Genomic DNA, 15,439 nt, shown 5'->3' with positions numbered 1-15,439 from the left:
TACCTGTAGCCAGGCAGGAACCCCAGTGGAGCAATAGGGACACCAAACTACCCATAAAATTTTTGACCCCAAATTTTTCCTGTCTATAAGAAATGCAGGGACTTGGGGGTTGGGCAGAGACTGAAGGAATGACCAAACAATAGCCTGCCACATTTGAGACCCATCCCATCTGCAAGCACTGATCTTTGATACTTTTAGTGAAATTCTATTATGCTAGCATGGCTGTCCTTTGAGAGGCTCTGTCCAGTAGCTAACTCAGACAGATAAAGACACTCACAGCCAAAAAGTGGATGGAGCTTGGGGACTCATGGAAGAATAGGAGGAAGGATTTCTGGTCTCTATCAGAACTCTACAGGAAGAACATCAAAGTCAACTAATCTGGACCCTTGTGGCTCTAAGAGTCTGAACTACCAACCAAAGAACATGCAGAGACTAGACATCATATGTAGCAGATGTTCAGCTCTACTTTCATATGGGTCCTGAACAACTGGAGCAGGGGCTATCCCCAAAGCTGTTACTTGCATGTGGGATATGTTCTACTATGTGGCCTCACTGGGAGAAGAAGCACCTAGCCTTGCATACTTGATGTGCCAGGGTTTGGAGGATTCCAAGGGTGGCCTCTACCTGATCAGAGGAGAAGTGAACAGGGTATGGGAGTGGGGAAGGATTGGAAGGAGTGACTGGGAGGGGGCAGTGAGAGGAATGTAAAGTGCATAAGACAAAAAAAACCCAAAAAAACAAAAAAAAAAAACAATTAATTAAAACTACAACAAAACAAAAAAAATCCCCACAGGGTTTCTATACTTTTTCTAACATAGGTGAGATGAAGTCCCAGAATACAAGGACATCTGACTGCCCTGGAATAGAATAAGCAGTAATTTGAAAATTCAGCATCATTTTGAATTGTTAACATGACATTTTTTTCTAAGCCTCAGTTGTTCCACACACCCATGGGGATGGTGATTCCCATTTCACATCCGTGTTACAACTGCATTCTACATTGAAAGGAGATGAGGGAGCAAGGTCCTTGAGTGACAGAGACTTTCTAGCCTCAGGTGAGCTAACTCAGGGGTTGGATTGCCAGAAAGCAGTGGCTACACAGAGCTCCAGCCTATACGAGTGGCTCTTGGTTCTTGTATCAGGAATGAAAAAAATTAATTTCATAGCCTGTAATGTGTGAGTTTTTACAAGTGTTTATCATAGGTTTGTGATTGGGAGCTTAAGAGAAAGCAAGCAAAGCCAATGGAAAACAGGGTCTCATAACTGGGGATGGATGAAGCTGATAGTCTAAGAGCTTTTTCTAGATCTTGTGGTTGAAAATAGATTGAGGTCCAAGGATGAGCTTTTCTGTCCAGTTTGCCCACCTATGAGTTGTCCACGTGTCTTTCTATACTAGTGGCTTGACTAGGGTTCTGGCACCTACCAATGCCTCTGGCAAGAACTTATCTGGCATGTTTGTCTGACTTCTATCCAGTGTGAAACTGAAACCAGAAAGGGAATGATAATCTCTAGCTAGAACACTGATAACATTCCTGACTATAGACAAGAGTCAGAGATCCTTCATTTTTGAGGTCCCTGTACTTGTCTGCATGACTTGCTCCCAGCTCCTCTTCTTAGGGGTTTCAGTACTCACTCTTCTTCTTTTATCCTACTGAATTTGCCAGTCTAGATTAAAGCTCATTGTCTTTGATACTAAATGATGTCTATGATGAGAATTTAACCTCTAATGTACTTACTATTTGTACATCATCCCCCTGGTTGAGATTAAAAAGGAAGCTAGCTAGCCAACAAAGTTTGTGTATCTTTGTTCAGAGTGAGGTAGCCACTGAGAAAATAAAACAAAACAACAACAACAACAAACAAACCTTACTTAAACAACAGGTCATCTTTCCTTAAGTAGAGATAGAAAAGTCATACTACCCGATGTGGGTTAACTATCTGTTGACATACATTCTGCTAATCCACAATTCCCAAGTTAAATTTGAGTTTGGAACGTATGAAAATGCAAAGCAGGATATGAGCTATCCATTCTCTCCCTTTACGTATTATGGTCGAGGGAATGGTGTGTTTGGGAAGGCAGTAATCATGTCAGCAATTCAGCAAATAACTTCCTGATTCTGCAGCTGCCCGGCTTTTCAGGGGCAACAACTCCTTTTGCAGAATAGTTCTCATTGTTGCTTTGGGAGCCAATACTAGAAACTATCTAGGAATTCTTGTCTTCACGCTGCTAAGCAATTTTAAAGCTGGTTTCTGCCCCCCTGATGTGATAAATCTCTTTAATAGAGTATATTCTCTCCACTGTTCTTTGAATGACACAGGAAGTAATAAGAATACCATAAATCACATGGTGGTGGTTATTCAAATACTCAGCCTAGGTAGAATGTGAAAACACTTCAGAAAAGAGCCATGCACAATTCTGACATAAACTTCTTGTATAGAATGTGAAAATGACTTTGTTACGTGTATGGTTTTTTTGTTTGTTTTGTTTTGTTTATTTTTATTTTTTTTAAATCTTGTGGGACTCAGTTTAACCCCATCTTTCTCAAAGACATTTACAAATTCTAGGAAATAGAATCTTTGGAAAGGAGTTATGCTTCCATTTCTGATTAAGGGAATAATTTGAATTTTCTATTGTGTAGAAACTTCTTCAGAGCCTGCCTAAGAATTGCTTTGAAAAATTCCTGAAAAAAAAATATGAATCTGACTTAAGTACCCAAAGTTTTGAAAATCTTTAAAGCCCTTTCTTCTTTCCACTTAATAACTTGTTCATATAAAACATAAAGACCTTTTGAGACAGAATTTATCTGGATTGCTTTAATTTCTGATCATCAGCAAAGATTGAAATAGTTTTCTGATTCCCACACCTGAGACTATTTTTATGCAACAATGCTATATAAACTGTCCAAGTAGTCTGAGATGTTTTCGCTGGCACACATTCCCCTCTCCCCCTCCACCCTGTCTTTTTCACTGAGCATCCTAAGCTAATTTCAAAGTGCATCATCCTCTAGTCATAGTCTCCTCATTGCTGGGATTCGAGACAGGTATCAACCACCCAGCTAGCAACACACTCTTGGAATATCAAATCGTTCTCTGTGGAGAAAACACCTCACATTTCTTTTTTATTTATTTTTTTTTAAAGATTTATTTATTTATTATATGTAAGTACACTGTAGCTGTCTTCAGACACTCCAGAAGAGGGCGCCAGATCTCGTTACGGATGGTTGTGAGCCACCATGTGGTTGCTGGGATTTGAACTCTGGACCTTCGGAAGAGCAGTCGGGTGCTCTTACCCACTGAGCCATCTCACCAGCCCACACCTCACATTTCAAAGCAGATATCCAGCATAGTTACTAATTATAAAAATAAAATAATAATTAAAAATCAACTCAAAGAAAAACTCAGATTTCATATTGTAGAGCTGACTCTGAACAAAGCAGTCTTCTAAGCTTCTGGTATGCCTCTCACCTTGCCACTGTTTTCAACGCAAAGTAGAAGTGCTTTATTGTCTTAGTCAGGGTTTGTATTCCTGCACAAAACATCATGACCAAGAAGCAAGTTAGGTTTATTCAGCTTACACTTCCACATTACTGTTCCTCATCAAAGGAAGTCAAGGCAGGAGCTCAAACAGGGCAGGAACTTGGAGGCAGGAGCCGATGCCGAGGCTATGGAGGGATGCTGCTTACTGGATTGCTTCTCCTGGCTTGCTCAGTTTGTTTTCATAAAGAACCTAGGACTGCTAGCCCAGAGATGGCACCACACCCCATAGGCCCTCCCATGCCTGATCACTAATTGAGAAAATGCCTTACAGCTGGATCTCATGGAGGCATTTCCTCAAGGGAAGCTCCTTTCTCTTTGATAACTCCAGCTTGTGTCAAGTTGACACATAAACCAGCCAGCACACTTATGTTTATTCTCTGAGTCTTTTCAAAAGTACTTGCTTTTGTGGCCAAAATGTCTTTACAATAGAGGAACATTTGTTTTGTCATTATTTGTCATTTTGATGATCACGCCTGTTACTTCTACAGGAGATCACAATGACATGTGAAAGAAGGCTGTCTTGTCCAAATGATAGTCTTTACCCTTCTCCTTCTTTAAGAGAGCAAATGAAAGGAAAGGAGGAACAATGATAAAAGGCAAGAAATAGCATTCTGGAGAGCAAGGGCTCCTGTCCCATGTTTGGAAATAACATCCACTCACCTGACAATAGCGCTGTGCAAGATTTCTGCACATGCGTGTCTTCAGCAAGGTTTCCATAGTGCTGGACGGTCAAAGAAAAATTGACTTTTTTTTTCTTTTTTCTTTTTGCAGGCACTATTCTAAAGCTTTGCAAGGTGAACCTGTTAACTACTGGTCGACTGACCAGTCAGAGCACTAGATTGCTCTAAATATGAACAGAGTAGATAATTCTAGCTTAGCCAGAAACATGTTTTCATAGAAAGGGTTGGTGGCACAGGGTCATTAAAGATGGTCCAATGTGTAATTCTGTGCCATTCCCCTCCCCCGGGAGAGCAAAGATCAGACAATAAAAAATATGTTAAGATATACTCCTCTCTCCTCTCTTTCTGGATTAAATGCAGACACGTCCTCATATTAGGGTGACTTATCACCTCTGATCTACAACCTAGCTTCACATTTATCTTTTGTAAGGGGACATGGAGAAGGTACACATTTTACTCAACTTTACAGCAAGCCCTATTTGGGAGTTGGAGGGCAGGCACTAACCCCAATTCTATTTTACTCCAATGAATAAGTAAAAGGTACAAGAAACTAGTCTTCCACTTTTGCTTACATGATCGCAATCAAGCTTTATAACTGCAGTCTCCTTCTTGCTATCTGTTTTATTCATAAACTGTTTCATGCTGCTTTCTGTGCATCACTCCTGTGTTCGCTGTCCAATCTCCTTCCCTAAAAGCTACAACATTTCCCAACTTGTCAACCCACAGAACATTCCTATACAATGTCACTCCTATCTGCAGACTCAACTAAGAAAGGGGCATGGTCCATATTCCTGAAGTGAGTTCACTAAAGTCACTTAGCTAAGAGAATATGCAAGTCAGATCTGGAACCAGAAAAACTCAACCTCGCTGTCTGATTTTAAATAGTACTAGCCTGTTGTAAATTTTAATAAGGGGGAAGGGCAGTATTTTGCCTGGGAAGTTTGTCTTGTGACAAAACACCAATGGCTGCATGTTGCCATTTTTAGATGAGTCCCCAGAGGGAACACAGTTCCTGTTACACTGGTAATGAATAGGGAACTTGAACTACAAACACAGCTATGTCAATTGAAATTAGACTGCTCTGTGAGACACCCCATTTCTGATGGTCAAAATGTATTTTGTTTATGTTTGTTTCTTCCTGTAAAATAAAAAAGAATAAAGGCACCCACTTATTATGAAGCTATTTTGTTTGAGGAAAGGACTTACAGATAGAAAACAACTTAATATCATTAGATTTTTCTGTTCATCACAGCATTTGTTGCTATAACATTTTGCATCAGATTCGGTTCTTCACCCCATCTTATACTTTAATGGTGTTAAAAAGAAAAATTAGGAATGGATTACATTCCAATCTAAGGGGAAATTTATATGAATGCATACATACCAACTTTGACAATCATGGAGTAAGCTATATACTTAATAAATCTATTTTTTTTTACAGCATGGCTCTGTAGGTTTTTCTTTTCTCACAAAAATATTAAATGGTCCAAAGAGGCTGTGAGGAAGTGGTTTAGTGGGGCTTAAAATCTTTCAAAGAACATTTACTATGTGCCTCTTAGTAACATAATATCTTGTGAACATCTTGAAAATTTTTCTTACACTCATGCACTGTTTGCATATGTTACAAAAAGAGATCCTGGGAAGAGATTAATGTAAGTAATGCTTTATTTGTGTCCCATCTACAGTTTTCAGGAATTCAGGACTCAGGTCTTATTTGGTAAGGAATAAGAAAGAGGTCAGAGATTCATAGGTCACACCAGCAGAGATGCAGATAATGGAGAATAAAGCAACCTTCTCAGAAGAGTACACAGAAGACATCTTTCTGGGTGCTCTCCACCATCGCTTTCCTTTGTACAGGAGCCCACATTTTACTGCATTCTCATGCTAGTTGGGATAAAGGTTCAAACCTAGAGCATAAGACGCAGAGCAGGTATCCTGGAAACTTATATGCTGCTGAAAACAGAAGTTGGCTGAATACTCAGTACTTAAGATGCCTTCTGTTCATGGTTTCATTTCTCTGGTTTCATTTGGTCAAGAAGTACATGAAAATATTACATGTAAATTTTAATGAATAATTCTTAAGTTTAAACTTCTTGCTATTTTGAGATTGTGGTGAAATCTCACACTATCTCCCTCTGTCTCAATCAGATTATGGATTTTTTCTTTGTTTCAAGTTTCTAGAGCATGGATACATACAACCTGTTCATTAGCTACTTGGTAGTTAAAAAACCTTGTCCTAGTAGCATGATGCTTGTGTTTAAGGAGACTTTATTTACTTAATACTGGACACAAACTGAAAGAATAGTGATACTGGCATTTAATTATGCTAAAGAGAAATTTTAAGTGCTTCATTAAATGAGTATATTCAGCATACTGTAATAAAATATTAACACATGCAGAAAGAAGAGAGAGATCACATTACTATAAGTTTTTATAAGAGTATTTTATTTAAGGTGTTCTGGTCTGTTAAGTTATGGCTACTAGTGTTTCCTTGTGTTTAACCAATAAATTAGACTTTTAAACTTTTTCCTAGACATTTATGTGCATTAGAAAAGACACAATGTATGATATTGACTTTAGGATTTACAGGCTTGGAATATTAAAGGAATTTCTTACATATAAAAAAAGAAGTAGTCATAGTCTAAGATAATAAATTTGGTGTCAGACTGGGAAGGTAGTCATTGTCTGAATGACATCAAAGTCATCAAAGGAACACAGATCAGTCCTCAATGCCGTTTCTTAGGGACTGAATTTAATCCGTTTTAGTTTTAATGTATCCTTCCTATTGAGCAGCATGCCTATCTCTTTATTTATTTCATCTAATTTAGATTACATTTAAGTCACTTTCAACATATAGTGAGATAACTTACCATGGGCAAGCGATGATGACAGTAAACATCTAGTTAGAAAGTATCAGGCTCACAGTAGATTCTGGCAAATTCTATAGGATGTTCTGAAACCAGGTAAAGAAATACAATATGAATTCAGAGCACAGGTGGAGGTCAGCGAAAGGAAGCTCCTGCACAGAACATCCGGTGGGGAAAGGGTCAGAGTGTAAGATACGGGACTGTAAGGGAGAACAGAAAAATCATCCCAAGGGATCCGAATTTTAGGCAAGCAAGGAGGTGTGATTCATAATGAACCCAATTCTTCCGCACACACAATTAGCAATGGCAGAGTTACACATCTTTATTCCAAATAATTTCAGTCCCGATGACACTGAAATGCCGTATAATATCGGCTCTAGATTATTTCTCTAGGTTTTCATTGTCAGGGAGTTGTTTGACATTGTGTTTGGAATGGAAGGTAAAATCATGAACAAAATCACAAGTTCAGGTAACCATGGGATGATAAAAATTGATATCTAAGGAAAAAAAAAAAGAGCTTGTGGATTGAATTCCCTGTGTGTTAAAAATGGAGGAAGTAGATGTGAGACTCGCAAGTAAGTAACATTCTTTGAGGCTGAATCTACAGGGAACATGGGCAGATATGATTTGCTTGTGTAGTTACATAAGTTCTGGATGTTTGCTGTTCAGCGCATGTTTCCTGCTTGTGCTCTGTTAGATTTCTTTTTCTATGGTCTTCCAAGTCACATGTGTCAGTTTGACCTTCTGGCAAATACGCACCTTACTTCTTCTAATTAGTGCTCCAAACTTTTGCTTGGCTCCTTCCTCACAGTGAAGTGAATCCAGAGCAAGGTCCCAAACATGCTAAGATATTTTGGAAATTTCTGTCCACAAAAGAGGAATGAAGCCAGCGTAATGATTCCATTCTACATTCCTTATAATAATATCTTTGCCTCTGTCATCTTAGAAGATGATTAACAGTATCCATTTTGTTAAATTATATGCACAGAGGATTAAATTAGACTGAGGCTTCCTCCACTTACAGGTTCTTTTTTTTTTTTTTTTTTTTTTTTTTTTTAGAAACCCCAATGTGACTGAGGATACAACAACAACAATAACAAAAACAAAAACAGAATGGAATTCAGGGATATTTAGCAAGCATCATTTTCAAACCACACCAGCTCTTCATTACTATCCAGATGATTCAACATCTATTCTTCCACTCTAAAGTCTATAAAAATATTCATGTAGTGTACTAATTATATTACAATATTATACAAAATAGCCTAAAATAAAAACATAAGTAATGCTTTCTGAACATTCATTTTCAAGTTGAGTTCTGCTCTGACTGATGTCTGGTTTGTGACTTGTTCTTTACTCAAATAAATGCTGTTAAATTTAGTTTTTGTAGTCTTGAAGCTTTCCTTTGAATATTTTCTACTTCCACATTTGGCTTATTTTATAAAGTGTTTGGATCTCTAAATTTAGTTCAATACTATGAGACATCAAAGAAAGTCTACAACTAATTTAGCAGGATATTTGGTTTATAACAATGATTTCATTATGGTAACTATGACATACAATATTTTAGCACTCAAATTCTTGAAGCTGATACTACTCATAAGATAAGGGATTGGGCTAGAGAGATTGTCTGCTCTTCCAGAGGTCCTGAGTTCAATTCCCAGCAACCACATGCTGTTATGGTTCCATAGCAGCAACCATCTGTTATGAAATCCTATGCTCTCGTCTGGTGTCTGAAGAGAGCGACAGTGTACTCACAGACATAAAATAAATAAATCTTTTTTAAAAAGTTAAGAGATGATTATAATGTTGGCATTTTAGATATATATGAGACCTCTAAAGATATATGCTTATCATATATCTATTTATTCTTCATTCATATCCTCTGGAGTACACTTCCTCTGTATTTTATTCTCCATCAAATGTAATCAGTTTCCAAGGTGTTAGCATATAACTGGGAGCATTCCAAGATCTGGTAGAAAAAGTGTTAACCAGAAAAACCTCTTGCCCTTTAGTAGCTTATGACATACAAGGAGAAAAGATAAGTAGAAAAGCAAACTGAAGGTGCAGTATACCAAATGTGCAGAACAGATGATAAAATGAAATATTATTCTTTATTCTATGATAAACCCAATATGCCTGAACAAAAGTCAATATCAAAAATGAAGACATATATGTTATGGATAATTTCTTCTTTTATAAATTAACAGCAGATTTCATTGGCTCTCTGTTTTTCAGTACTGGGACAAACAGGCATGGCTAAATAACTTTCTTTCCCCAAAAGTTATACAAGCAATTTTCTATTCTCTTCTTAATTTCCGAACAGAATAACACATGGTTATGTAAAAATGGCATTGTTCGTGTTTCCCTTCCAACCTGCCATTCCCTGAAGTGGGTGTTATGTCACTCCTGAAGACAGAGTGAAATGAAAATAGCAGATGTTCCAAATCCTCACTTATCTAGATTGAATACTTATTTACAAATGCACACATAGTGCATTCCAAAGTATAATTGCAAAATTAACCCAGAAAATTCAGACTTATATAGATTGTAGTCCTAACACACAAGCCATTTATCAGTCCTTGTTCCATAAGAATTAGAAAAAACCCTATTTTTTATTGTTCTTGATACAATAATGAGGATTAAATTATTTACAAATTAGATGTACTGAGAATTTACTTGGTACACATTTAATGAATGAATGACAAAATCTGACCTTTTGACATTGGTGGCTTTCCTGCTTGTTGGAACACGTTCAAGAGAAATGCCGGAGAACACTCAGCTTTATCCACTGTGCTGGTTGTTCTTGCTTAAAGCAAACAAAAAAACAAAAACAAAAAAAAACAGGGGCATGTTGAAATATTGTCAAAGGAGTGACCCATGTGAGCAGTGCCTTGGGGATTTGTGAGAGAGTTTCCAAGGGGGGAAAAAAAAGGCAGAGCGTCTGAGGTGCATTTTGTTCCCTGGATTGATCTTAGACATGATTTCATACTTCCTGTGACAAACACTTGCATTCAATTTACAAGACTTGCTCATTCTTTTTGGATGCCAGATCGTAACTATAGAATCAAATCTGGGCAGTGTACTCTGAATCTGGATATGGCCTCCTGCCTTTCATTTGTGCTTTTCCAGATACAAACTCTAGTACATACCATGGACATACTTGTATTTAGATTTTTCTGTCCTGAAAAGTTCTGGGAAAGCACTGCTCTGCTAATATTAGTATGTCCTTACTTGTATGTATTGATATACAAGTTTTTCTGATCATGTTTTCTGAGCTCACACAACCTACCTTAGACCACTGCTTTACTTGGTATATTTGTCTATAGAAGTACTGTGAACTGAAGTAAGATTGTCAACAGCATCAGACTGCAGTCCACCCCATTCTTTCAGGTCCTCAGATTCCAGATCCAGCAGACAAGATTTGCACAGATCGGCTGAAAAGTCAACACTGCTTAGATCAAATCCAGATTGTATCAAACCTTTGTGAAGAATCACATTTCAATTTAGCTGAGCATGTGACTAGATTGACTAAAATAACTGTGTATGTGCTTGTGTGAGTATTGTGCACGTGTATTTTGTGTGCTCATTCATGTTCTGAATGTGATTCCAGAGGCTAAAAATTTTCTACAATAGGGAACTATTTTGTGGGATTAACATTTCGACTATTTTTCTAAATAGAGATATTAGAAATCACAAGATAGTGTGTCATGGATAAAAAGGCCAAGGTCCAAACTTTCATTTGGCCCCAGCAGTATATCAGTTGGGGTTTATCACAGGGATTACTAATGATTGATGGCATGAGCTACTGCTTCTAAGCTTTCTGTTAAGAAAGCGGAGTAAGTAAATGATTAATAATGTGATGTCCAGATACTCAGTGAAAAGATTTTCGACTTGGTTTCTGGCTTTATAGTTTGGTCCATGTCTGTCCACCCACCTCATCAACTTATTACCTGGCTTTTGCATGTTCATCTAAAACTTCTGCTCCCATCGATTTAGAATTCTGCCTATGCCCCTGGGATGTATGCTACTGAACCACATCCCAAGCTCTTCTCTACCTCTTTGAATGCTGTTCAAACCCATTGCTTCTATGAAGAAGCTTATAAATCTCCTTTGTACCTGATGTGTAAATGTAAGCCTTTTTGAACAGTTCTCAGTTGACAGTGTTTCTTTACTTTTCAATACCTCCTCCTAAGTTGTGAATTTATGAAAGGTAATGTATGTTTTATTGTCCTAAGGAAATTCCATACTCATGAAGCAATCCCTCCTCTCAGATTCCTCCTTCTAACCTCTGGAAAACACTAATCTGTTTTCTCTCCCTTTTGAATTTTCTATTTTGGAAATTTCACACAAAATAAAGTATAAAACTTGACATTTTGTGTAAGTCTTCTTATGCTCATAAAATGTTCTTAGGGTTCACTTGCACTGTGGTATCTATACTTCAGGACTTTTGTGATTGGATACTACTTCATATATATATATATATATATATATATATATATATATATATATATACAAACAAACTTTTGGGTGTGTCTTAATTGTTTGACTACTGTGAATACTGCTATAAATATATTTATGTAAGTATTTGAAAACTTTTCTTTTTGTATATGTGAGTGTGGTGTATGTATATAACACATACACATGTTTTATGGATTTATTCTTTGGAGCAATTTCTATGAAAGGACTCATGCCATCTGCAAATGATGGCCTCATGTCATTTCCTTTCTCATTTACATGCCTTTAATTTCTTCCTCATGCTATTTTAATCCCTAGTTTAGTATTGAATACAGCTAATGACAGAGAACATTTTTGTTGTTTCCTCATTGTTGGAGGGAAACTTTCACATTTTACTATCAAGTATATTGCATTTTTGTTTTGTTTTGTTGTTTGTTTGTTTGTTGTTGAGACAGGGTCTCATTGACCATAAACTGATCTGGAACTCAGTATGAACCTGAGGATGACCTTGAACTTCTGGTCTTCTGTGTCTCCCCTGAATGCTGAGATTATAAGCATACATAGCCACTCCTGGCTTCTGCATTGCTGGGGCTTGAACCCAGGATTTTGTGAATACCAGGAAAGTGCTGTTCCCCTGAGTTGCATCCAAGTCTCTGCTTATAATAAAACTATGGATTTTTTTCCACAAAATATCTTATGCCGAGATAAGGAGATCTTCTTCTATTTCCAGTTTTTTTCCCCCTTTATTAAAAAAAAATAAATCATGAAAAGACAGTGGCCTCTATTAGGATCCTTGTTTTTTATCTCTTCATAGGGCCTTATATTAGTCAAAGTTCTCTAGAGTCACAGAACTTATGGAATGCCTCTCTATATAGAGGCAATGTATTGTGTTGACTTACGGTCTGTAGTCCGATTGATCCAACAATGGTCAGCTGTGAACTGGAAATCCAAGAATCTACTAGTTGCTCAGGACCATGAGGCTAGTTGTTTCTGCTGGTCTTCTGTAGAAGTAGGTTCCAACAGATGTGCTGGCAAGTCAATGCAATCAGTCAAAGAAGAGTGAATCTTCCTTCTTCCAATGTCCTTCTGTAGGCCTCCAGCAGAAGGCCTCCAGATTAAAGGTCTGTACCACCACACCTATATCTGGGACTTGCTTGTCCCAGGCTGATCTTAAACTCAGAGATCTCTTTGCTTCTTTGCACCTTCTACCTTGCCTGAGCCTAAGCGTTTCATGGTCACTATGCTTCAAGATCTCCATGCCAAGAACTAGGTCAGAAAGTTGTGTCATCCAGCCTCAAGATATGGATCACAGGTGACTCCTCCAATACTGGATTATAGTTCATTCCAGATATAGTCAAGTTGACAACCAGGAATAGCCATTACAGGTATGTACTGTGGCAACTTCCTTGCTGTTACTGAACAGTGCTTGGTTATTTTTCGCTCAGAATGTAATACTTTCCTCATTTAATTCAATTAGGTGATATTTTACAAATGTGTTTTCATTCACTTGTATTTCGTGTGTGTGCGTGCGTGCGTGCGTGTGTGTGTGTGTGTGTGTGTGTGTGTGTGTAGGTCAGAGCACAACTTGCAGGAGTCAGTTGGCTTGTCTCACCCTGAGCTTCCCAGAGATGGAACTCAGAGGTCATCAAGCTTGGCAAAAGTGGCTTGGCCTGCCGAGCTTCCTCCCCAGCCCCTGATATATATTCTCCAGTTCACCTAGTATAACTTCCTTTGTTCTTTATTTCAAGTTTCCTTACAGTGTACTATTTTCATGCTCTCCTGGCATTCCTTATCTTGTGGTGTGTGTGTGATACATGCATGTGTGCTCAGAGCGCAGAGATTGACATTTGATGTCATTCTCTATGACCTTGAATTTTTAGACAATTCTCTCACTAAACCTGGTGCTCACCAGTCAGGTAGGCTGGCCAGTGAGGCCCTGGGGACCCATGTTTTGCCCCAGAACCTCTCAGCTCTAGAGTGACAGCTGCAGGCCAGTAGGCTGCTGCTTCTTCTTCTTCTTCTTCTTCTTCTTCTTCTTCTTCTTCTTCTTCTTCTTCTTCTTCTTCTTCTTCTTCTTCTTCTTCTTCTTCTTCTTCTTCTTCTCCTTCTTCTTTTTTAACGTGAGTGTTGCTGGGGCTCTGAATGGCATTCTCATACTAGTATAGCAAGTAGTTTAACTAGTGAGCCATATCCCAGCCTCTTACGCTCATGGCTTTTTCTGCATGTTTTCTAGTTAGGATTTTATATCATTATTATGGGGATTATAATTGTCCTAATTTTATAATTATCTCTTTTGAATTAAATAAGCTTAGCTTCTGTAGCATGTGAAAGCTCTGCTCCTGTATGGCTGAATTCTCTTTTAATATCATCATTGTTTCAGAATACATTTCTATATAGGGTGTATTTATTTATATACATTATTTATAATTATGAGGTTATGAATTTTTAATTAGACAGGAAAATGAAGTGTTACAAGCTAAAATAGTGCCTTTTCTCTATTTTCCCATGGAATCAGTTATTTTTTGCTTTACTTTTTATAATCTTTGTTGAAACTTTCATATACTTATAAGTGTATATTGATCATAGTCACCTATCACACACTGATCGTTTTAGTAGCATAATGCCTGCAGAGCTCACCTTCCTCAGGCGACTTCCTCCCAAAGTCCTTCCTACCAGACTTTCCAGTTTATTTCCTTGTCCATGCTCCACTCCTCTCTTCTCTCCTTATTTCATACAGATATGAGTATTGTATCTACAAATGCCTCTGTATACAATAGCCTAAGAAAATGCCTTAGCCAAAGAGGCGAAGGTGTAGCCAAGCTTCTGTGTCTTCAAGCAGTCTTCAGATACATCAAAAATGCACAGTACAATATCTTGATAATAAGGTCTATAATGCTGCTCTTGTACCAGCAAATTGCATCACAAACTTGCCAGATAACTGCACCGCTTTTAATGGTTTAGTAGCTTCGGTCTTCTTTGACACGTCACTTCTTATTAATTTGCATGTACATTCCAGATCTCCACAGAATTTGATTTTATCAGTGTTACCTTGTTCAATGGTTGCTCAAAGAAATAGCTGATCCTTGAGGCATCACATTCTACTCTTTTTCAATGATGGAGTCCTCTTCACCTCCATCTTCACTTGCTGCTTTTGTACTTGAGTGTCAGTAGTGAAATGTTATTAGATATGTTGGGTTCTTATTCTGTTTCTTAAATAATTTGTTATTTTGGTTTTTTTGACTAAAGAATAAAAATATTGCCATTATCCATCTATGAGATCCAGAGTAATACTCTAAAAAGATTCAGTGTAAATTATGATTACAATTTAGTCGACAGAATCAAACACCCTTAGAATAGTATCAGACCATTTTTGCCTTGTTAATATGATAATATGATGCCATGAATGTGGATGCCACATAACTCAGCCTGATTTGAGTGATACAGAAATACAAAATAAATGTGCATTTTAAAGTGATAAAATACAGTAGATACATGCCCGTCAATCAAGTTTGTTTATATTTTCCCTCATGGTTTTCAATATCTAAGATTCATTATTTCAAAACTCTGAAGAAGGTTTATTTGCTGGCTTTTTTCTTGAAGAATCAGCACTCCCTACGAAATTCTGGCTTCTCCCTTTTTGTTACTATACAGGAATTTTAGTGGATTCTTCAAGTTCTATATGTAGCCAAGCATTTTGTGTTGAAAATCTAAACAATCACACAGAGCTGCTAAGTATGAAACATTTATACTTTGTATAAATATTGTATTGGGTTTTGTAAGTGTAATGAACTTAGTCTTTGAAGAGATGCTTCGTACTCTCCACTGCTGATAAGTCTGAGATGCTTTGGGTTCATTATGATCCTCACACCCAGAATTACCAACAATAAAGGTCACCTG

This window comes from Mus caroli, unplaced genomic scaffold, assembly GCF_978045245.1.
Source record: "Mus caroli unplaced genomic scaffold, Mus_caroli_1 scaffold_10, whole genome shotgun sequence".
Classification (NCBI taxonomy): Eukaryota; Metazoa; Chordata; class Mammalia; order Rodentia; family Muridae; genus Mus; species Mus caroli.
This window is presented reverse-complemented; position numbering follows the sequence as displayed.